General features: G+C 51.7%; 1 protein-coding gene across 4 annotated transcripts in view; it reads right to left on the bottom strand.

Moving 5' to 3' along the window:
- The window catches only part of ADARB1 (adenosine deaminase RNA specific B1), a 104,170-nt gene that overhangs the window by 49,403 nt on the left and 30,290 nt on the right, over positions 1–24,477 (bottom strand). For all 4 annotated transcript variants that reach the window (XM_054579134.1, XM_054579126.1, XM_054579142.1 and 1 more), the window contains exon 2: positions 10,123–10,275. The gene's annotated coding sequence lies outside the window, so the exon portion shown is untranslated. The remainder of the gene's footprint in view (positions 1–10,122; positions 10,276–24,477) is intronic.

The following is a 24,477-nucleotide window of genomic DNA, read 5'->3' as shown; positions in this document are numbered from 1 at the left end:
TAGGATAAAACTCTTAAAAACTATTTTTCCACTCTTACCAGAAGAGAAAAAAAAAGTTTATTCCATTAAAATTCTGAACTCTCTAAACGAGTCATTCATTAATTATTTACATATAATCAACACATGGGAAATTATAACATTATTTAATTTAATATTAAAGTACCCCAGCTCTGGCCGGGTGGCTCAGTTCGTTGGCGTGTCATCCTGCACACCAAAAGGTTGCAGGTTCAATCCCCAGTCAGGGCTCATGCCTAGGTGGTGGGTTTGATCCTTGGTTGGGGTACGTCCAGGGGGCAACCAATTGATGTTTCTCTCTCACATCAATGTTTCTCTCTCCCTCTCTCCCTTCCTCTCTCTCTAAATCAATAAACATATCCTCAGGTGAGGATTAAAAATAATAATAATAACACAAAGTACCCCATAAATACCTGTTAATAAGAAACACAGCCAACACTCATTCATTCATGTCACTAACAGCGGGTGGACCCCTCTGCATGCCAGGCTGGTTCCCAGTGCCTGGGGCGTGTCGGGGAGCAAAAGGGCAGTGAGGCCTCTCTTCAGGAGCCTACATTCTAAGGAGGACAAGAAGGATGACCAACAGCGCACCTACGCAACGAAATGACCTGGGGCGCATGTCTGAGGAGACAGGTGCCGCCAGGGAGAATGGTGGGCAGGAGGCAGTGGAGGTGGGTTTCGCATTTTGAGGGAAGCCACAAGGAAACGGACATGAAGGCAGTACGGCCACAGATGGGACACCGGGAAGAGCATCCTTAGAACCCAGGAGGGCCACGCCCCTGAGCAGCGCAGCCATCCCAGGAACAGCCAGGAGCCGGGGTGGAAAAGGCGAAGGCTGAGAGGTCCTGGAGGGTCAGTTCATGGAGCCTCCTGGGCCAGCACAGGATGTGGCAGTCACTCTGCCCTGGAGTTTTAAATTGCTTCTGGCCTTGGGTCCCTGGGGAAGAAGAGCGTCCCCATGGGGACAGGGCTGACTGGTTGGGAGCTCCGTACAGACAGGGCCGGTGGCTCAGAGCACTGAAGGCGGTGGAGAAGGTGAGAAATAACCTGACTCTGGATGTATGCTGACAACTTCCCCGGTGGCTTAGGTGAGTGGCGGGAGAGAAAGCGTGGCCCTGGCTTAGGGGCTGAGAGGCTGAAGGATGGGGCCGCCGAGACAGGAACGGCCAGGGGCTGCGGGACCAGGAGCTGGGTTTTCCATCTGAGTTTGGAGGTATCTGTGAATCCCCAAAAGAAGAGGCTGTGGACCCAGGTCTGAGTCTGGACAAAATGAGGACTCTCTGGGCATGGGGACTCACCGATGCAGAGGTGAGAGGGATGGGATTCCCGAGTCATGAGTCACCGAGTCACGGGCACAGACAGTGCCAGGAGGTGCGCCAGGAGGTGCACCGGGAAGTGCGCCACTGCTGGGAGGTTAGGAGGGGAGGGATGGGCAGGGAGCTGGTGAGGGAGCCGCCACGGGGCACAGCGTGCGGTGTGAGTTTAAAGTGGCCTGCCAATCACGACACACATATTAGCTTACTCAGACTTCACCGAGTCTCAGTAAAGGAGACACTGAGGTGACTGCACCACAGGCAGACCGGACACGGCCACTGCGTCTTACCACATTCCAGCCTCCAGGAGTGGAGCCGTGCCATGCACCACCGTGGGCATGACTGTGCAGCGGGGCACCAGCACTGACCCCAGGCAGGTCCCCCTGGTGCAACGTCTGCTCGGCCTCCACCGAGAAAGTTCCTACCGTCATGGCTCCTCAGAGTCCTGATCTGTACAACACGGATGGTGGTCACAGCACAGATCCTAGCCTTGCGGGACAGTCGGGTGACAACACGGTCGCCACCTGGGCTTTAGCTGCTGTCATATCATCAGCACCATCACTTTATGAGGGTGAGTCCGGCAGCTAGCGAGGCTGGGTAGCTTGTCCAAGGTCACACCCCGGGGAAGCAGCAGAATCTGGGACCCTCCACACTCTTCCCTCTCCTACATGGCTGCCCAATGAAAGCAAATACGCGACTACTCAGGTTTACTTTTTTTAGTATGTTAAGATTCCTCAAAACTTTTTAAAGTCAAAATAACATGTGCATTTCTTTAACACAGTTCTGTTTTCCATATTAAGATGGTTTCAAATAGACTAGGATGAGTCTAGTCTTCAGTCTACTTGCAACATTCCTCCACTCAAGGTCATGAAATTCAATTAAGCTTCTTTCATTCTTAAGGTGACTTTATCAAGGAATTTTGGATTACAATCAAAATCTACATTTCTCAAATAAGTATTGCAGGTATTAGGTTTAGGAAACAAAAAGAAGGAGGGGGGGGGGGAAGGCCCTTAATTTGAAGGCCCTTTAATTAGTTCCAATAGCCTAAAGTGACCAGAAATGAGAAAGCAGTCACAGACCGTGGCAGGCAGATGGCTCAGGTGGCCCACAGACAGCTATGGTGGCCCACAGATGGCTCAGGGGCCCACAGATGGCTCAGGGGCCCACAGATAGCTCGGGTGGCCCACAGATGGCTCGGGTGGCCCACAGATGGCTTGGGTGGCCCACAGATGGCTCAGGGGCCCACAGATGGCTCAGGGGCCCAGGGATGGCTCGGTTGGCCCACAGATGGCTCAGGGGCTCACAGATGGTTCGAGTGGCCCACAGATGGCTATGGTGGCCCACAGATGGCTCAGGTGGCCCACAGACGGCTCAGGTGGCCCACAGACAGCTATGGTGGCCCACAGATAGCTATGGTGGCCCACAGATGGCTCAGGTGGCCCAGAGATGGCTCAGGTGGCCCACAGACAGCTATGGTGGCCCAGAGATGGCTCAAGGGGCCCACAGATGGCTCAGGTGGCCCACAGATGGCTCAGGGGCCCACAGATGGCTCAGGTGGCCCACAGATGGCTCAGGGGCCCACAGATGGCTCAGGTGGCCCACAGACAGCTATGGTGGCCCACAGACAGCTATGGTGGCCCACAGACGGCTCAGGTGGCCCACAGATGGCTCAGGGGCCCACAGATGGCTCAGGTGGCCCACAGATGGCTCAGGTGGCATGCAGATAAACGCAGGCAGCAGAGGACAGCTCAGATCTGTGAGGCCTGGACCTACACAGGGAGAGCACTGGGTCCTACTTACAGCCTGGGGGAAAGGTTGAAAAGATGCTGTTTTAAGTCTGAACATAGTTAGGGGGCAAAGTGTAAAGGGGAAAAAAAAAGTCTGAATATAAATTTTGAACTAAACTAAATTGATGGGTATTTCTTTAAGGATTAGTTTTGAATCATCCTTTAAAAACAACACTTACTATAACTGATTATTAAAAACAAAATAGAACACAAACCTTTTGAAACATAAAGTAAAACCAGATGGTCCTTCAAAGACGACAAAGAAATTTTGCCCATTCTAGAGCAGAAAACCTTTGGGTGAGTTTATCTACTGTAAATAATTCCAGTGTTGTTTTTTTTTTTTAATGAAAAATATGTAGATTAGAGAAATAGCATGAACATATGTCTGTACAAGGATGTACAAAAAGGACAAGATGATCAGGTCCAAACGAAAACCGAAACAAGGCTAAATGGAGAAAAAAAGAGTTAGCCAGGGAGCAGAGACAGCGCAGCTGGGCAGGCATGGTGGAGACAAAGGCCACTGTGAGCCTAAGGCCAGGACATGCCAACAGGGAACAGGGAGGAAGAAACTCCCCAACAATCAAGGTCTGAATGTGCCACCAACCACACACCCGTGTGCACCAAAAAGGTGACAAAAAGCATGAAAACGCAGGTTTCTCAGCAATATCACCAAAATGCATGAATAAAGAATCCTAAGGGTGTCGAGACTGAAGCACGACAGACCAAGGAGTCAAGTCGGGCCGGAGGGCAGCAATGGTCTACAGCCAAGCTCTAAGGAAAGGAGAGTGTGACGACCAACCAGGCCCCCCAGGCCGCCCTTCAATTCTGGGGAGCGCATCAGCACCCCCACCAGGAAGTGCAGAGTCCTGGTGCACTGTGTCCCACCTCTACAGACTCAACAGCCTAACCTTGAGCTCCACCCCATTCCCAGACCTCTATCCCCCAAGCTGCCCAGAGCCTGGGGGGATAGGGGAACAGGGTGGGGCGGGGGGCAATCACTCTGAGGCTCCTGGGAGAGCTGGGTCTGGCCCTGAGCCGCTCCTGAAAAGGGGGGGTCTGAGGCAGGTCCCTCTCTCGCTCTGGCCAGAGAGGCCCGCTGGCTGTTGTCTCCCTTCCCTCTCAACTGCCAGCCTCCCAGGACTTGGCGGCAGGATCTGAGCAAAGGCTTTTAGCCCCTGGCTCACATCGTGGGTCTGGGCAGCTGCTTGGGGAGACCCAGCCATCTGGGCCCTGTCCCCACACAGCTGCTCACTCAGGCTGAGAAGAGCAGGTGGGGGAGGGGCGGGCAGGAGACAGAAGTGGGGATGTGGTTCACTGGACAAGGCTGGTAAGGGATGACAGAGGCAGGGTGAGGGTTTATGGAAGACAGAGTTTAAAACTTCAATATTTATATCATTCCTTTGCTTCATACTGGCAACAAAGACCAAACACACACACACACAAATGTTGGTTAATTTACAAACTGTACACTTAAAACTGACAACCTTATTATACACTAATTAAAATTGACAATCTGTCACCGCACATTTATAACTTGACAGTATAGGCTATTTTTTTTTTTTTTGCTTTTTATCTTAATTATTTTTTATTTGAAATAGTAAGCTGAAATAGTAGAACCATAAAATGTTACACGTAAACTATATAAGCAAAATAACATTTTTTTCCTTTTTATTGGACTATTTTGGGTGACACTGGTTAACAAAATCACAGGTTTCAGGTGTGCAGTTCCACAACACACCTGCCGTATGCCGTGCTGTGTGTTCACCAGCCCAAGTCAAAGCAAACATTTTTTAAAAACTGGAACAGACGTATGAACTGTTCTTTTCAGTTCCATAATGCAGTCAGGCCCCTCCAGAGACTCAATTTATTGTAATTAAATTTAGCAATTATTTGATAAAATTTCATTTACAAATGAGATCACTCATTGAACTAAACCAGCTGCAAGTATTCCACATACTGTCTCATGGGTCCTTTAAAATGGTTAAAATAAAGCCAGTGAACAGAAAGTTTTCCGAAGGAAACTGGTATCGGGGCTCACAGAGGGCAGGCATGGAAAAATGTCCCAATGCCCTGAAAATGGGAGTTTTTTTTCTTAGTAGCCGCTTCCCCACCCTCTTAACGCGGTCCTACAGCACCACCTACTGCCTGAAGCTGTCCACTGCAGTGACCCAAAGACAGGCTCTTCTCGCTGGGCCTGCCGTGGGCACCGGCCTGCCCCCATCACGGGGCCTTGGCGTTCTGTCAGACACACACTATGTCACCGGACACCGACGTCAGGCGGGCCACTCCGGACGTGGATCCAGACATCTGCGTGGGCAAGAGGGCACCTCTGGGATGAAGGAAACGTGCGCTAACTGCACTCATCTGTCACAACACATCACTCTGTACATTTAAAATGGGTGAGTTTTACTGTATGTACATTATACCACAATAAATCCAGCTTGAAAACACAAATCCCAGGAAAAAACTGTATAAGAAAGTCATAGACTCAATTCGAAATAAACTAGACCAACACAGAGCTCTCAAGAAAAATGAAGGAATGAATGTATATTCCAAAAGCAGTATGAAAAAGCTGTAAAAGACTTTAGTTTCATACTGAAAGTAAAGAAAGCAGGTGGTCCTCTCTCAATGAGAAAATAAAGGCTTAGCACTAATACTCGCTGACACAGGTCAAGGCGATTCATGCTCCTTGTCACCGTGGCCGCTGTCACTGCACAGGCGAGAGGACTGGCAGCTGGCCCACTACAGGACGCTCGCAGGGACGGCCAGGTCTGCAGCCGTTCTCACCCTCGGCCCCAGCGCCCGGGCATCGCGAGGCGGCAGGAGGGGATAAAAGCGAAGCAAAAGGCATGATCCAATGACAACGAAAACCAAATGCGGTGACTCGTGGCCATCGGAGGGTGGTAGAAGGGAAGTTGGGCTGATGTCTTCCTTTGCCCGCAGGGAAGTCCCAGGGTGGGACATGGAAGAGGAACTGCGATCGCATGCGTTTCACTCGGTTCTGTGAACATTTGCAGATCATAATAGACTGCACAAATGCCGTTTGTGGATCTGAGACTGACTGAACTGTGGGTATAGAATAAAATGAAGTTTCCTACTTCAATAATGCGAAAAGAAACAGAAAAGCAAACCTGGCAGAAGCTGACCAGTACAGGATGGGAAGAGGTGACAAGCGTGGTAGTGTAAGCGCTTCTACATGTTCAACGGGGGGCAGGGGGGAGCCAGATGTCTGAGGTCCAGACAACAAGGACAAGTAGGCAGCACGAAAAGTTCTGAGATGACCAGCAGAGGAACGAGGCTGCCCATCCTGGCTGGCTAACCCAGTGATCCTCCTCCTTTATGACTACAGCTGAATGCCCTACACAGTTCTGGCCAATGAGATATAAGTAAAAATATGCTGGAGGCTTCTTGAATGCACCAATAGAAAGGACAAACATGGGCTGTACTGCCTGTTCCTTCCCACTTGTTCCTGCCTTGAATGTAGATGTGAAGACTGGAGCTGTGGCAGCAACATTGCAACCATGAGGGAAAAGTGCAGTTCAGAAAAGTGCAGACACTGGCCCAGACTCCTAATGTGGTTGTGCTCTAATTTAACACTAGTAAAAATCTACTTGTGCATTACCTATAATGAAACAAATAAATAAATCCCCAATTGTTTAAGCCACTGTAGGTCATGTTTTCCATTACTTTCAGCCAAAAGCACTCCCAACTGACACAGGAGCAGATGGGAAGGCAGAAGAAGGATAAATGAGCTAAATCCTCCTCTATGTGAACTGAAAGTCAACAGATAATGCCTAAAACTTATAAATCAAAAAAGAGCAAGTATATTATTTAGAAATGAGAAGTATGCCAGGGGTTGCCACCTGTGAACCAACATCCATTCCTCCCTTCTTTGGTGAGGCAGAGCACCCACGTTTCCAGTCACCTAACTGCCATGGTCACCCGACTAAAGGCAAGTCCGCTGGGATGAAAATACAAGTGTCACATGACGGCTCCTGGGAACCTTCTCAAGAATAGCAATCACGTGGCTTTGTGATACTTTCTCTGGCACACATTGCAGGTCGAACACCGGGACAGAAAGAGCACCGGGAGCTGACAGCTAGAACGCCACTCCATCCCTGTCTGCCTGTGAGGGGCAGCCTCTGCTCTCCCCGAGGCTGTGCCTCTGACACCTGCAGCCAGTGCCAACGCAGGACAATCCAGAAACACGAAGAGCCACAATCCTTTAAGACAAATCAGTGCAGCCTCTAAGGGAGGTGAGGACTTTGGACCATTGCTTTTTATCAAAGGCCCTTCTAAATTATGGTATTTGTCTGACTTTGAAGGCATCACTTTGATAAAAATTAAAACAAAACACAGGTCTGGTCTCTCCCCTCACCCCCACATGCATCCACCCAAGGCCCCTCCCGCCACGCCCCCTCCCACAGCCACAGCCTCTCTGGCCCACCAGGCTACTGCTGCTGTCTGCTGCCCCTGCTCCGCAGCCCCTCCTGCCCCGTGCTCCCCTCCCCCTGCGACCGCCTGGGTGACACAAGCTCCCCTCTCAAGGCTGGGCTCCCCCTCACCCCATGAAGTTCCCCACCCCTGCCTCCAGGACAGGCCACCTCTCTCCCCACCGCTGTCACAGCACCAGCTGACACCACGACCCTAAGCCCACCAGACTGTCCGTGTTGAGCCCAAAGACCATGTCTGCCTGGGAAATGCCAGTGGAAGAAGAGAACCCTGCCCCTTCCTCTAGCAGCTTCTGGAATGGGGCCCATGGATCTCTCGCCACAATGTGAGGGCGTGGTGGAGAGGCCACACTGAATGCCCTCGCCCACGTCTGCCAGTCATCTGAGCTGTAACACCAGGCAGGTGTGCCTGTAGCCAGCGGTGGTGCAGGTCTGGTGCTGGGCACAGCTGGGCTGGGGTGATGGTGTAGTCAGGGCCATCTTCCAGAACTCTCTACCGCACGCCAGGAGCGTGGGAGCTGTCCACAAGAGGGCACTACTGCGTTCCCACAAGCCCCTGCTGCAGAGGGGGCCTTTGGAGAAACTGGAAAGCAGCAAGGGCGGGAGGATGCCCGCCTCCCTGCGTCCACGAACCAGTCTCGTTGTTTTTCACACATCAGCCTGAAGGTTTCTGCTCCCGTTATTTTATTTTTAGTCATGACCGGACACAAAACAGCTAGAAGAAAATGACCAATAGGCTCCTAAGAACAACATATGTATGATTTGCACCCAACACTGTAGAGGTGACGGAGTTTCTGTGCTCCCTGTTGTTCCTTGCCAACTAGTTTCCCCGGCCCGCGGCCACCAGCGGGCCCCCCCGCGCCCTTACACCTGCTGCCACGCAGGGGTCTGGGGAAGAGGAGGCAGGCCAGGCCCGCGCCTCCTCATGGCGTCGGGGTCCCTCCCACGTCCTCGCTCCAATGCCGCCCCCTCGGAGGGCCGCCATCCCTCCTCTGCTGATCTCTCTCATGGGCGACCTCGCCTGGTGGTGACAGTTTGGCTGTTCTCTGTCCCACCAGCTGCTCTGTCCATCTGGTCCCGAGGCCTGGGTCGGTCCTGCCCACAGGTGCTCAGCACATGTGTCAGGCAAAGCGAGAAGTGGGTCCAGGGTACAGCACAGGCCTTTCCTGAACATTGCCCCAGGCTCTGTGAACTGCGGGTCCTAAAGTAACAGACTCCGAAGCTCTGAACCCGCTTTGGGAGACGTGCCTCCGCCTACCAGCAGCACCCCCATCACTTTCCCTGAATCGGCACGTCAGCAGCTCGACGTGCCCCCCGCCCCCATCTCAGCCTGGGCAGAGGCCTCCAGCTGGGCAGAAGGAGTGTTCGGGGCCCACGCTGGAAAGACAGGGGCCCCCCACGTACACAGAACACACCAGGAGACTGTGCCACCTGCTCCGCGGTCCTTACCTGGGCACCGGCGCAGGGCAAATAAAAGGAGGCCGGAGCAGGACCACAGGGGCCCTGGCGCGGACCGCCCTGCCAAGAGCCCTCCGCCCGCTGCCCTCTCAGCGGCCCTGCTGTCGGCGCGGGTTCAGGAGGAGACGTGACTCATAATGTCCCAACTGCAGCCCGCGTCTTGGCTTTCTCAGCACGGGCTTCCTTTGGCCTGATTATTTCTTCTATGGCTTTAAGGACAATTTATTTGTGTAAAAGAATATGAACACTTCATTTCTCTAATGCATGTTTACACTGGATAAAAGTACTTGCTCTTCCACGTCACTAATGTGACCGTCCACACCCGAGGCCTGTTACTCGCAGGTGGTCACACTTCAGTCAGCAGCGCGAAACACAATGTCCCCTTCCGACCCCATGCCAGCCCTGGGATCCTACCTTTCAGCGAATAAAGTCACAGAAAAGCTGCTTTCATGTGGCAGATGAGGCTGCAAGGGGATTTGTGGCTGAAAATCAGCTCCACTCTGGGCACAAGCCATGGACAAAGCAACCGCAAAGGCGCCCCTCACAGCCTCGCTGCCTGGGTGCCAAAGACAGAGCGTTAGCTGAGGGCCAAGCCAACTTCTTTTACAGGTCTCCCTGGGAACCAGTTCCCCCACATTCCTGACACTTACAGACTCAGAAATGACCGGCGGCGGGGCCTTTCCAGGCACACACTCAGTGGTCAGATGTGGGCGCAGCTTTGCTCCCCAAAGACCTGTCTCAGCTTCTCTCAAAAGCGGATGCTGAATCACATAACAGCCACCAAAAATAAGTAAAGAAACTTCTAATCATCTCAAAGGAAATGATTTATGGTAAAAGGCTGGAAGGAGGCACCAACCCTCCCACGATGACCTGAGACCAGAGGCAGCCCCCGGCTGCAGAGCTGCCGGAGGGTCGCACAGCTCCTGCCTGCAGGGCGCCTGGGGACTTGTGGGCGATCTCAGAGGAATCCACAGCAACAGTAACCTCTGCTGGGGGAGACTCGATAAAACTCACTTTGGAGGGCATGATAGGCTTAAATCAAACAGAATTCATTTTTCACCAGGCAAATGTTAGCAATGTTTACAGGTTCTAGCCTACCTTGGAATCAGTTCAGTTCCTGTGCCTGCTCTGATCTGAGGGCCAGGCCTCTGTCCGTGTGTGTGGGGCTGAGATCATCAGAACGTACACTTGGCCAGTGCGTTTCGTCAGCTGCTTCTCAAGGTCTCCACGCCCAACTTGAAAGACTTCACTCTGTGTAATAAAAAGATTAAATTATTTATATTAATTTAACTCAGTATTAGATGCTTTTCACCCTTTCAGATGTGAACTCGAATAATAAATAATTAAAAGTCTTCTTCCTACAAGTTTAAGTTCTTTTTAATGTATTCTTATGATTTGTTTAAAGCTGACACACGCTAATGGATCATGTCTTTATCCCTCCTGCCAGGACAGGCAGATGCACAGGGAATACGCACAATCCATTTCTGCTCCCAACACACGAGAGCCAACAGGCACCAAGCACAGGCCAAGGAATGTGGCCTCAGGCCAGGCCTGTGTGAGCTTCCCTTCTGCAAGGTGAGCATGTGTGTTAGCGCGGACAGAACCGCACAGGCCCAGGCTCCTCCCCACCCCTGCTGTCCGGGCTGAGGAGCCCCGGGCCACCTGTGCACAGGCATGGGGCTGTGAAAGGACGTCTGAACGTCATTCCCTCTCTGCACAAGGATGGTTTCAACCAGCAAGTCACTGAAGAGAGCAATCCCACATGCTCATATAGTTCCAAAACCTGTATAATATCAATATTTTTCTTGTTGATAAACAAACCACCATCCAAATGAAGGGAAGTCCTCGGGCAGAGCTGTACGCTAACCCCCACAGCAGGAACCAGAGGGTCCCTGAGTGATCTGGGAGACTGAGGCTGGAGTGCAGACAAGGTGCGTCTGAGTGTGCAGGAGCCCGTCCTGTGCAGTCAGCAGGACGTTCCCCCAGGCCACCGGAGGCCCTGTCACAGCCACTGGTACTCATGGGTGAGAACTGACCAGTTTCAAGGCCCTCGCACATCTCCCAGTTGTGACGGCTCAGATTCCCCTGTGCTGCATGTTGGGGCTCTGCTAGGACCACCCCAGTAGTGACAGGACCAAGGAGTTGCTATACGATTAACCACATGACTGCTGACCAGGGCCACCTGCCAGCCATCTGCGGTTGACAAGAGGAGAGCTAACACTCCGCAGGTGCAGAGGGTGACAAGAGCGTGAGAAAAGTCAGGACAGCGGAGGCTTTATCTTTCCTGCTTAAGAGAATCAGAGGGAAACTGAGGAGGAAGTGGCACAGGAGCTGTGGCCTGGGGACAGGAAGCAAGTCAGTAAACAGGCTGAGAGCCACGATCCTGCCTCCTCAACTTGCCTGGATCCACCAGGTGAAATGAGCAGACGTGGGGCCACCTAAAAACCTGAAAGCGGGGAAGCAGAGGGATGGAATGGCGAAGAGAAAGCCGAGCAGCTGGGCAGCTCTGTGCCCTCCAGCTCCTGACGCACTCAGGTGGGCAACCCAGCCCCACGCCTTTCCGGAGCCTTCTTCTGCTGAATGCGCCCAGGCTTAGGACATCCCTACCCCCAAAAATAGCAATGACCCCCAACTTAGTCAAGCTGGAGGGGCTTCTACAATAGGTTCCTATCCAACTGGCTCTTGACACGAGGAAATTCAAATGCCATAGCTATGCTGGTTAAAATAGGGGCTGTGCAAGGCTGAACGTGCCTAGCACCAATAGCAAGTACAGAACTAGTTGTGCTAAAATAAATATATCACTCAGCATTGGATGGATTGGCTATGCCAGTAACAATCATATTGATTAAATGAAGTAATTGTGTTCCCTTTTAAATGATATTTATCATTATAATTTAATTAGATTGAAAATTAAGGCTTCACTCTGCCAAAAAATAAGTACTCTCATATTCTACCTCGCAGCTGCATAAATCCATTACATGAGTGTACAGTTAAACAAAGATTTCAAAGGAGCAGATTCTCTGATGTTTAGCGAAACCAATTATTCCAAGATACAAAGGCTTGATAGGCTCAAGACAAGTGAACGACAGGTAAATAATCAATGGATCGAAGGAAGCTAAGACAAAGAAACCTTCTTCCTATTCTCATAGTGGCTTCTACTTTAAGCGCCTAGTTAGTCCTGAGCACAGGCACCTACCACAGAAGGATGGACGCCAGTGGGCACCAGCGAGGGGATGCGAGAGGGGCCAGGGTTACTGAGCCGGGGGCACAGGAAGGTAGGGAGATGCCCTTGGCTGAGCTGCTGGAGAGAGGGAGGGTGGAAGGCCTCTCTGCTAAGGCGCCTTGGACAAACTTTGCGTAAGAAAGAAAATCCAGTCTGTTTTCAGAAAGGCCGCTCTGACGGCTAGAGGGCTGGGGCCAGGGGCAGGGCAGACGTCTGGGGGCAGCGGCGTGGCAGAGCCTGGCAGCATTGGACATGTCTCGGAGGTGTGACGGGCAGAACCTGGCAGCTAACAGTCCAGACGGAGAAAGGAAACGAAGCCTGGGTGGCTCCAAGGATCCTGGCTCCGTGCGGGGGGACGACGGAATCTGACCAACGTGAGAAAACCAAAAGAGGAAATTGCAGAAGAGGGTGGTTTTCAGCTGTCCTGACTGGGAAGGCCTCCAAAGCACCTTAGCTGTCATCACTGCTACTTCAACTTCAACAATGACAGCAGCTTCCCTGGCTAACTGAAGGGACAACTGAGAGAAGTCAGCAGCGGGCGCTGAGATCCTAACTGTGCAGAGAGAAAAAGCTGCCGACCTGGAATTCTGGACCCAACAAAAGTCTCTTTGCAATGACAACAAATAAGATGATTTCAAACAAATAACAGCAACAGACCCTCACTAGGAGAAATCCTAAAAGATGCAAAAGGAAAGTAATCTTGGAGAATCGGAACAAAAGAGAAGGAAGGTAAGAGCAAGTGGGCCAGGGGAACGCAGCTCACAGATGGTACAGAGAGGAACACTTCAGAACCCCTCTCCTGGGGCCAGGACCACCTGGAGAGGAAGCCTGCCAAACGGTGTTGCAGGGATTAAAGTTAGTGGTCAGCGTCTCTTATGAGCAGAGACATAAAAACTTAAATCTAATGATATATAAAAGATAGTACATCACAGCCAAGTTAAATATGTATATACTGAGATTGCACAGTTGGCTGAATATTTGGAAATAAATCAATGCACCGTATCAACAGGGGCATTTCCATTCAAGAGTGCTTTACCTTAGACTCCTCAATAATTCAAGTTGCTATTTTCCCTAAATCTCCATTTGTACGATGAAACTGACACTCTTCTTTTAAAAAAAAAAAATACATTCAACCTTTGGGAGATAACTGAAAATGGGGGCAGAATAACTGAAAAATGAAGGCGCTGAGAGGATGAAAACAAATGTTTTTGCCAATCACAGAAATAAAGACCAAGTGCATAAGTCGCGAGCCCTTCCTTCCCTTGGGGGAAGGAAAGGCAGTCGAGTGCAGAAATGCACCAGTGCGTGGGGGCAACCGGGGATGGTGTCCTTAGAAGGTTCTAGTATGTCCCTCATGATGTTTCCATGAGTAGAGCCAAAGGATTCTGAGTTTGTTGTCCGCACATGGGAAGGCCACGTGGTGAGCGCCACGAGGACAGAAACAGCTGCTGCCCAGCTGAACCCGGAGCAGGTGTTTATCGAGGGGTCGCAAAGTCCATGGAAACAGTAAAATTATATACAAAACGGTGTTGATACACCCAGGGCATCTTTTTAGTGAAAATGCAACAGCTTTAATCAGATGCTCAGAAAAGCCTTTGGCCTGCGCACAGGTTTAGCAGAGAAGTCCAAAGTCAGCCCCCCCCCCCGCCCAGGGCTGTGACATAACCCCAAACCAGTCCTTTCCCTGGCGCCTAACCAACCCAATTTCTCCGCCTTTCTTTTTCCAATGCAGCTATGACTAGTCAATGGTGACCTATAAAGTGAATCATTAAAGGGCACTAAAATTCAGAATTCATAGCCTAAAGCTGGGGTGTTACTAGAGTTGACAGAGGTCTAAGTCAATCCCAAGAAATGTGGCTTCCACGGACACCAGCAGAGTTAGCTCCATGGCACCCTCGTATGGAGGGGCCACGTGCCCACGGCTTCCAAAAGGGCAGTTCCTTATCAACGATCCCTTTTGTTTATCATGGGTTTCAGCTGCCACCACTCTTACTTGTATAATTACATTAGTTTTGTTTCATCATTTGACACTAGTTTAATATGGGCTGCTTGTGTGCACAGTAATGAAAATTTCATCTTTTTTTGAACCATAGTTTTTCAATAAGTAAACTTAACAGTATCATAAATCATCTCCAACCTTATCGCAAAACAGATAAACAGAACCGCCTCCCCCTGCCAAAGTTTCCTTGAGGCACTGACATTTCATTTATTGGCAATGAGCTGGCTCAGAGAATGTGTAATTTAACTAACTTGCAACACATTGTCATGGGAAGTGTAACAAAGTTACCCACGCTCTTTCTGAGTTCACAGAGCACTCTGACATACTAGAAAATGAAGTTCCCTGAGGACTTGACACATGCTGCTGACAACTTCGCTGTAACTGGCTCAATTAATTTATTCTCAATTGTTTGATAATGTTGAGCAATGTTTTCACTGGAAAGAAAGAACCACATGGTTAGAAATGTTCAAGGTACAGAATCCTGTGGCTAAGAGTGAGCTAAAAAGGCATTTAATTGAAAATGGTGATGAAGTACATATCCTCATTCTTTTCTTCCCAAGACCCCATCCAAGTGGCAGAAAAGGTCATTTTTGGCAATGAACGAATGACAACAGTGCTGAAAACTCACAAAGGGGCCTGAGCAGCAAACAAGGGCGCTGGCCTGAGTGGGAGAGGCTTAAAGCGGACGACGCCAGGGTAACCCAGGGCGACCCGAAGGAAGAGCGGGGGAACAGCAGTGCAGGGCGTGGCGGGCAGGGGTCACTGCCGGAGCCCAGGCCGCGGCAGGACTTTTCCCAGGCTGGGGCCTGAGAACAGACTCTCCGCGGCGGTCTGGGGGGACCCCAGCATGGGCGCTTGGGCCTGGAGGAGAAGCATGTGGGGCACAGGGTAATGCCTGATCAGGCCACTGGCCACGGGAAGAAGCGGGCAAAGCAGAGACGGACCCGAGAGAGAGCAGGATAAAGCGGGTGTGCGGCTTCTCCTTAGCAATGGAGACTCCGGAAGACAAGAGAAAATGCTCCCTGAGTACCCAGGGGGAATTACAGGATCCTAAAATTCTCGATCCAGCAGAATGATCAGGCAGGTGCAGGGACAAAATGCCTGCAGGTCTGACCGCTGCACGAGGAGCCCGAGAAGTCTGTGAGCCACGCACTCCGTGAGGACGTGGCTACGGAGGCGCTCCAGCAAAGCAAAACCAGAACCCAAGAAACAGACCCAGCGGGACAGGAGACACCATAGCAGCCGGAGCAACCAGGGGCAGCAGGGAAACCTGAAAAGAAACTGCGAGGTTCCAGTCGGATGTCCCCTTTTCCTGCGTGAGGGTTCTGTGACACGGGATTGCATGTCCACCTTCTCCAGTCACACCACTAGGTTCTGCAGTGAAAGCAATGTACGTTATCCTGACACCATAAATATTACTTCCCATGTGTTATCATCTTTAAAGCTGTGAAAAAAAAAAAAAAAAGCTCAGAAAGCCTAATGATAGATGAGAAACAGGCTACAAATGTTCTCAACCTTGTCAATATAAATCGCAAAATACAACTCATAATGACCGAGAGCTGGAGAGGCAGTGTTTTTTAAATCCCCACATGAACTAACAAATCGAAGGGTGACTTGAAGTTACAGCGACAACGACGAGGAGAACAAGGACCAAGGCGGAGAAGACACAGACTGAAACCCGTTCACACTGCGGGAAAGGAGAGAAGAGGTAGCCTTCGCCCTAACCCGCACTCCCCGACAGCCAGGATGCGCTGCCTGCCTCATACAGCGTTCCCTCCGGCGCTGCTTTAAACAGTGGGACTCGGGGCTCCCTCATCCAGCAGGGCTTTCAGTGGGGCTGCCGTGTGCTCCCAGGGCAGACTAAGAGGCACTCGTTGTGACTAGCGAGGTGGTTAGGCACGCTATACTGCTCCTATAAAGTCAGAATTTTTTTAATCTTCGCCTGAGAATAAATATGTCTATTGGTTTTAGAGAGAGAATGGGAGAGAGAGGGAAACGTTGGCCGGTTGCTTCTTGTACGCGCCCCAACTGGGGATCGAACCCACAACGCAGGTGTGTGCCCTGACCGAAACGGCCACCTTTTGGAGCACAAGACGATGCTCTGGTCAACGGAGCTACCCGGCCAGGGATGAAATCAGAATTTTTAACAAAACTATTTTTCCACTCTAAAGGGAAAAACATAAAATGCATCAGTCCCATGACAAGGGAGGTGCCATCTGTACGAGTGTCCACGTGTGATGAAAAGGGTTTGTCACAGAGTAGTGAGAGGTTAGACCCGTGTGCGACACAGGAGTCCCAGATAGGAACCCGACGTCCCACGTATGTACCAGAAACCCCACCGCCATCACACCTGTCCCACTCACAGAGCATGAGCGGTTTAGTTCACACTCGTCCGCAGTTCTATGCGTTCCACACACCACACCGCACTGCCATGGGCCCAACAACTGGCCTGGAAAGGGCACACAGATGCCACAAGAACAAGCCAGGGAGCCCGGAGACGGCCCCCTGGAGCTCAGGAGGGCGGCCGGCGCACTCCTGTCTGGTGGAGGGCTGGCAGCGGGGCCGCAGAGCGTGCTCCCTCCGTCCTTGCCCTGAGGAAGGAACCCGGGAGCTACAGCAACGCCGCCTGCTCCCCGGGGTGTCCTCAGAGAATGCGCAGAAAACGCCGTCCGGTCTGTAAAGCCTGGGCTCAAATGTGTGTCAAGCAGTTTGACATTAAATGCAAACTGCTTCTCCACGTGCCGTTGTTTGGGTTCCTTTGCGCCACGTCTGTTCCAATGACCTGGAGAAGCCTGCAGAAGTACCGAGAGGAACAGCACTCTGTTGGGTGGGGTAACATGTGAGGGGGGCCCCCCAACACTGGAATTATCTTCCGGAGGGCGGGCCCCTGGCAGAGCAGGCTTCCCCGCCTGGTGAGCGCGCTCGGAACCCGTGTGTGTCAGCGCACTAGCGGGCCTGCTGGGAGAGGCTGCGTTCAGCTTCAGTGAATATTTTTGAAGGCTCTCTTGATGCATTTGCCCATCTTAGGACGGGTGATTTACGAGTGCATCTGCCCACACCCGTGTTTAGCAGTTTTTGACCAAAAACGGCAAGACCCCTGTGCCCCCACCATTCACCCGATCTCTCCCTGAGCAACGTTTTTTTGCTTCCCCAGATAAAAAAGTCCTCAAAGGGAAACGGTTTGCTAACAGCAGAAGCACTAAAAGGCATTAAAGTCAACAAGTGCAAAAACTCTTTTGTGCAGTGGAAAAAACCTCTCGATAGGTGTGCTGCATCAAATGGAGAGCACTTTTAAGGTGACTGAAGTTAAACATGTAAGAATAAATACACAGTTTTTTATAGATAAATTCCATTCTAGGGGGTCCTCCCTCACATATAGAAAAAGACACAAAGGAAGCACACAAAATGTTACCAACGCAGGCCGTGAGGCAATGGAATCAACAGCCCCTCCTTCTTCCTAGTTGTGTATCTCTGTCAGGTATACATAGTCCACACCGAGCCTATTTTGTTTTTGAATAGAATGTAAACTTTCTTAAAAGAAACTCAGAAACGTAAGAAGCATTCTTGAAAGACTTAGAGTCGAGGCAAAGGGCAGATGCGGCGGAGACAGTCCCGGCCACAGAGCTCAGACGCGGGCCTGCCGGGTGCACCCACCAGCCCCCTCAGACGAGGCTGGTTCCCAGGCTGATCCCATTTCTAGGATAAAACTAGCTCAAACAGCAGCTGTGCCTGTGCCGACGCCCCAGGAGCTCTGTCCTGGGGACACTGACTGATGAGGGAGGGGACACCTCAACCAGCACCCTCAAAGCATTCGCCTTCCCCTCCAGTGCCCACCTCACACAAAGCGTTTGGTCTCCACCAGCAAAAATGCACATTCCTCATGAAAAGAGGCGATAAAGGTGAAATCATTTAATGACCAAATACGTATCTCTTCAGCGTTGGGCTTTGCAGAAAAGAATAAAATAAAGCCCCCGGAAGGATCAGTCGGTGTCCCCAGTGTTTAATTGGGTGGACATCCATGGCCCGGATCGAGGCGAGACACAGGCCACAGCTCGCCACCCCACGGCCGCGCTACGTAACACACGGCGGACTACACGGCGGCCTTTTACAGTGAGCGAGTAATTCCTCCTGTGCGTTATGGGCAAAGGCAGAAAAAGCGCATGGCTTCTGCCAGAATTCTTGGGTTCAACTTATAAAAACTTGGAAAAATGTCTCAACCATTAAACTTACATAGTAAGTGCTCAAAACCCAAGATGCAGGATGGGGTGGTAGGGATCACACCGTAAGGGTCCTCCCAGGGCATCCGGACCTTAACAGTGACGTGACTAAGGGGTAAATGGCGCATGAGAGCACCAGCAACCGATGGGGAACCGCGAGAGGAGCCTGGTTCGTGCTGGTCAGGGGCCGGTTGGATGACGCTGGGCTACGGCAAAGCTGCGAACCACCCTGGCTGGCGAAGGCCCGACAGCTTTAATGCGCGACAAAGGGCACCCGCCCACCACTTGCGCTGCCTCCTGACCACCAACCGATGAGATCAATCCAAAAGCCTGTGTTTTTGCATTTCTGGGATGAAGGAATGGAACTGAGTTCCCAATACTGTTTGCCCCCAGATGCCGGGTCACTGAACTCTCTTGTGGAGCCTTTATGAAGCCTGCCTGGGCGTTGGCAGAGGACTTTGCGGGTGGGAGAAGTGCACCTCCCTAATGACCACCCTGCTCTGTTGTTTTCCACAAACGCTCACAGACCCACCCCCTGGTGAGCCAGCGCACGGCCTCTGTACAGAACAGTGTGACCGCCTGCCCGGGTTAGGGACAATGCCCCCTGAGCTGAACACTGTGTCCGAGGCCTCCTCCTGGAAACCAGGGTTAGCCGCAGAGCCGCCCGCACGGGGCTGCACTGAGGACTGAAGAGAAGAGTCCAGACGATGAAGTCCAAATCGAGCCCAGCACAGAGGAAGAGCCCAGGAAAGGCTGGCTGCGCTGGGCGGCGGCGGGAACGACAATGTGAGGAGAGCAGCTCCAACGTTAACGCGGCCACGTCAGCGAGCCGGCCAGAGAACCCAGGTACGCTCTTAGTCAACAAAGATTAAGTGATGCTGAAGAGTTGGTCAGTTATTTATTTATTTCTAGAGAGGGGAAAGGAGGGAGAGAGAGAGGGAGAGAAACACTGATTGGTTGGCTCCGTACCTGCCCCCATCGGGGATCACATCCGCAACCCAGGCAGGAGCCCTGACCAGGAAATGAACCAGCAACCTTTCACTGAGCCACACCAGTCAGGGCCTGAGAGTCTTTTCTTTTTAAGATTTTATTTGCTTTTAGAGAGGGGGGAAGGAGGGAGTAAAAGAGGGTGAGAAATAAGAGCCATCAGTTGGCTGCCTCCTGCACGCCCTCAACCGAGGTCCTGGCCCACAACCCAGGCAAGTGCCCTGACTGGGAACCAACCCATGACCTTCTGGTTCGGAAAGGTGCCCAGCCCACTGAGCCACACCAGCAGGCCTTGAATAGGCTTAATGTTTTTTTCAGCACAAAGTTCTACTCAAGTTCTATCTTCCCATTGTTATTCTTGTTTTATCTGTGTTTCATCTCCACTAGGAAGACCTTGCAAATGCAAAGTGTGGACTCCCCACCCACAGACTGCCCTCTGCCTGGTGAGGAGAGAGGGCCACATCCTCTCACCTCTGAATAAAACAAGGGCCACCCAGAGATGCATCCTGGGGTCATCTGTCACCTCCACGGAAAAGTGTCAACAATGATCATATCTGCCATGGGTCCAGCGATGCAAGCGGTGACACTCTTGTTCTCCTCCTGACATACCTGATAAGTGACGCTTCCTTCCCGTGTTATTCTTGCTTTATCTTTGTATTTGATCTCGAAGGCTGTCAGCCTTTTAAGGGCAGGAACCAAGAAGGCCTCCGAGTGTTCTCAGGCCCAGCAGCTGCCTGGGGAGGAGGAGCCCAGGCGGCACCTCTGGCTGCTGGAGTCACCTGACCCCCGCGTTCACTAAAAGAGCACTTCGTGCCACCGCTGTGTGAGGCCATGGTCCTCCTCAATTTATAAAAAAAAAATTCTGGTGTTTAAACTTTTAACTAACTATTTGTCTTCCTTTATGCGGTATGTGTATATGACTGACTAATCATAACAATGGATTGCTTACAAAAGCAAAAGCCAGCTGTGACTTCCAACTTGAAATCCTAGAGTGGCTCAGCCAACTTCTTCGCACGTGTTGAGGAAGGGCTATCCGGGCCGCAGGCCGGTCGGCGGCAGGGGGCTCGCTTACACAGTGTCTGGCGTTGCAGGCGGGACCCTCTGCGTCAGCGCCGAGCGCTGCCTGACACATCCCACCGTCCTGGCGGCTTCCTTGGCAGAATTCGGAGAATGGCCAGCTGTAAGAGACAAGTGCGGAAAGCACTCCCCGCCCCCTGCCCCGGCGCCCACTGAAGAGCCGACAGGGAAGAGCTGAGGGCACCGCGAACAACATTCCACAAAGTATTTTTAAGTTTCATCATCCCATTTTACTCCCCGTAAAAGCCCCAGGGAAGGCACTGGAGCAAGACAAGTAGATTCCGTTTCTTCACGGATGAATAAAACTAAACGGAGTCAAAAGATGAGGCGTGAAATACTTAGACATTCTGCCTCCACCTCCAGCCATCTTCCCACGCCCTGGTGAGCCCCAGCTGGCAGTGCCACGGGGGACACGCACGTGACCCTGCAGGGCCCTCTGCACTGTGGCCCAGGGGGCACCCTCAGCCCCTTACAACTCACAGGCCATCGTTCACTCTCCTGGGGACGCTCTCAGACTTTGGGATCAGAACACTGGGGTCGTGACCCGGTCTGCCCAGGACACGCAGTTTATCTTGTCGTCTGACAGTAACTACTGATCACAGACCCTTCCGTGCTCAAAAGTGTCCCCCTTCAAGCAGTAATTGCATGGTCACCAACTTTAACACAGCCTGTGTCCCCAAACTGGAGGAGAGAGGGTCTGCCGAGGCTGCTGGCTCATCTCACGCCAGGCGGGTCGCCCTGAGGAACGTGGGCCACCCAGGACCCAGCTCTTATCTCCCTGGCTGCTCTTAGAGCGGAGCCCTCACTGGCCGGGCAGCTCTACCCAGGGAGGAACGGGGAGAGAGGAGCTGGATTCCCAGCACTGCCCCTGGCCGCCGCCCAGAGGCGCGGAGCCAGCCGAGAAGAGCCTGGGGGGTGGGGGGCAGGGGTAGCGACTGGGCAGGAAGAAGCTGCCCGAAGCTTCCGCGTGTCTCCGGGATAACTTGCCACACACATCAATTAAGGTTATGAAGTATTTATGCCTTTTTAAAAACAAAACGAAAGAGGTAACTCCAGAAAAGTCACCGTGATAGAATCCAGGAATGAGCCAATTTCTTTAACTTGTAAGGGGAAACGGTTTTTTCAAAAATGGAAAGATGTAGGTACCGCATGAGCTACGGCAGACAGCGCTGCCCCTATACCCATTTTGTTCCCCGGTGACCGGGGTTTTACCTGGGCACTTTAAAAGGCGTTTCCAAAGAGGAAGCCCAAGCGGTCACTAAGTGTATAGAGCAAGTGCTTGATCAGCAGCAGTGGGGGAAACGAAAATTGGAACTGCGGGGAAGCACCAGGAGCACCGCAAAACGGTAAAGCTTGGGAAGCCAATCGGAGCCCGTGCTGAGGGGCGCCGGAGCACTCACTGGCCATGGTCTAGCGCCGTCCACCGGCGTGGAGATACACGCACCTGCAGCCCACCCTGCGGGGCCTGCACTTAGTCCAGAATTGTGTGTCAGAATGGTCATGGCAGTTTTACTCATAATTGCCCTAAATGCCTAGATATCCATCAGCAGATTGAATAAATGCATGATATGGTCGAACAATGGACTATTACACAGCAGTGACATAAACTCCAAGCCTCTGGGGAGCCTCACAGATACAATGTTAACAAAAGAAAATAGATACCAAAAAACCGCATTCTTCAAAGGCATGTATATTCAGTTCAAACACACGGAGCAGGCATGGAGGCCCACCGCCCCTGGCGCACCACAGGCGGGGGCTCGGAGGACACGCCTGTGGGCTCCACGCCCTGCCCCTGTGCGGGGCCAGGGACAGCGGCGCTGTTTCCAGCCTGGGCGGAGGTCCCACAGAAGTTGGCTTTGTGTTGATTCACTGCACAGCACATCTATGCTCCGTGCACTTCCCTGTGCCTGAGGCTTCTCAACAATGGTTAAAACACAAATGTTGACGAGTCACTGCTGCTGAGCTGGGAGAGGGAAGAGTAAGAGCAGGAGGGGCCCAGGGAGGCATTAGCATGGCGCCTCCAGAGGCTACTGGGGAGGGAGTGCCTCAAGAGCCTCGATGGGGACTCTTCCAGAAGCTCCCAGACAAAACCTGGGAGGCGCACAGCTTGCTGTGGTGGATGGGGCAGGATGGGAATCTGTTGTCCTAACACCATCCATGAGATCCGATTTAATATGCATATTGCCTTTTAAACTAATGGCAAAAAATTACCTACTCAGAGTAAGTGAATCCTGATAGCAACTGTAACTAGAAACATTAAAGGTGCAATACATGCCAGCACCTCCTGGACCATTAGGCCTACCAGAGGGACGGGTAGGTGCTTACATGTACCCAAATCAGTCCTCAAACTGCAAGAGGTGAGCAGTTTAACCTTCTAGAAATTGAAGGAGATTCCTGTCAGTAACGAGCATTTTGTTCAGTTACTGAAGGAAAAAAAAACATCAAATAGTAAACAAATCCCCCACCCCCACTCTTGCCTCATCTGGCTCTTCGACAAAATGTTCTGCACAGGCACCCGGCCCCTTGCCCCTGCCCTGGAAGCCTGCCGGGCTGTCTGGAAAACACAGCCGTTCCTTGGGACAAATATGTACTGTTTTCTAGAGCTGCTGAAAAGGGAATTAATAGGTATTTCATAGAATAAACAGATTAACATTTTAAAGTTCGTTTCATGAGCAGAAAATGCTGGCCACGCTTCCCTGAGGTTAATTCCCCCTCTTTCAGAGAGTCTGTTATTAAAAGTGGCTTCTTGTTAAGGAGGAAAATTATGCAAAGAAAAAAAAAGAATCTCACATTTTCCTCTCAAAATTTGGAATAGAAAAGGTCAAGTAAAAATAAACACAAAGCAAACTAATTTGAGCTTCTCTTCCCCCTGCATCAGCTAATAGAGCTGAAAGTTAAAAATAAGAGGCCTGAACTTTTCAGAAAAAGGGTTGCAGGAGAGAAATATATGCTCACATTTGACTTCCAAGCAACTAATTATAACCGTCTACAGCTACTCCCAATGTCCCACTAAATATTATCTATAGAGACAGGAAAATAGAGAGAAAAACTGCTCACAGTACATCTGGACACTACATATTGACAGACAACTTCATACATGGCATGACCTATGGCAGACTTCCAACGGTATCTGCATGAATAAACTATTTTTGCGTAAGCCAGTTTGAGTTGGCTTTTCTGTCACTCGCAGCCAAAGGCACACTAAGAGTTATCCCAAAACATGGGTCTGCACCGCGAACTTGGCAACAAACAAAAGGTGCACTATCAGGTTAAAAATACTGTGTTCGCCAGTGACTCTTCGTCAGCGTGTGTCCCTGCCAGGAGGGAGCCCGGTCCAGCAGGGAGCAGGAGCGCAGCCCTCACGTGTGCGCACACATGCCCACGCCCACACCTGTGTGCATGCACACGTGCACAGTGGGAGCAGTGCAGACCGGCGACTCACACGTGAACGCCAGAGCCCACGTGACTGGCCAGTCCCAGCGAGGGCTGTGCCATGCCAGGGAGCTGCTCAGTCGCTCTGCCCCAGCTCACTCGGCTGTAGACCAGAGCAGGAGACCAGCAATGCCCAGTCCCTGTGGCTGGGGAGTGAACGAGCTCATCGGCAGGAAGTACACCTGTGAGCCCTCAAATGCCAGCCTGTGTGCCAGCTGCACGCGTGCGCGTGTGCAAAGTTTCCACCCCAAGACCGTTACAGAGGTTATCAGACTGCTGAGATGGCTTCTGTTTTTTCTTGTGTCTGTTGTCTGAATTTCCTACACTGATTCGCACAATTTCGTAACAGAAAGAGTTAGAGTGGTGGGAGGAGGGGCGCTGGGGAGCCGTGGCGCCCTGCCCTGGGCCTGTGCTCTCGCCCCCACCGGTGCCCCCGCCCGCTTCCTCCTGGCCCTGGGCGGCCCCCACCGCAGCCACCACTGCAGCCTGCAGCTGAGCGAGTGGGCTTCCATTTCAAC

This window comes from Pteronotus mesoamericanus, unplaced genomic scaffold, assembly GCF_021234165.1.
Source record: "Pteronotus mesoamericanus isolate MK-2021 breed Mesoamerican mustached bat unplaced genomic scaffold, CSHL_Meso_final contig_116, whole genome shotgun sequence".
In the NCBI taxonomy this organism is placed as follows: domain Eukaryota; kingdom Metazoa; phylum Chordata; class Mammalia; order Chiroptera; family Mormoopidae; genus Pteronotus; species Pteronotus mesoamericanus.
Note: the sequence above shows the minus strand (reverse complement) of the source record. Positions and strands in the feature narration are given on the sequence as shown.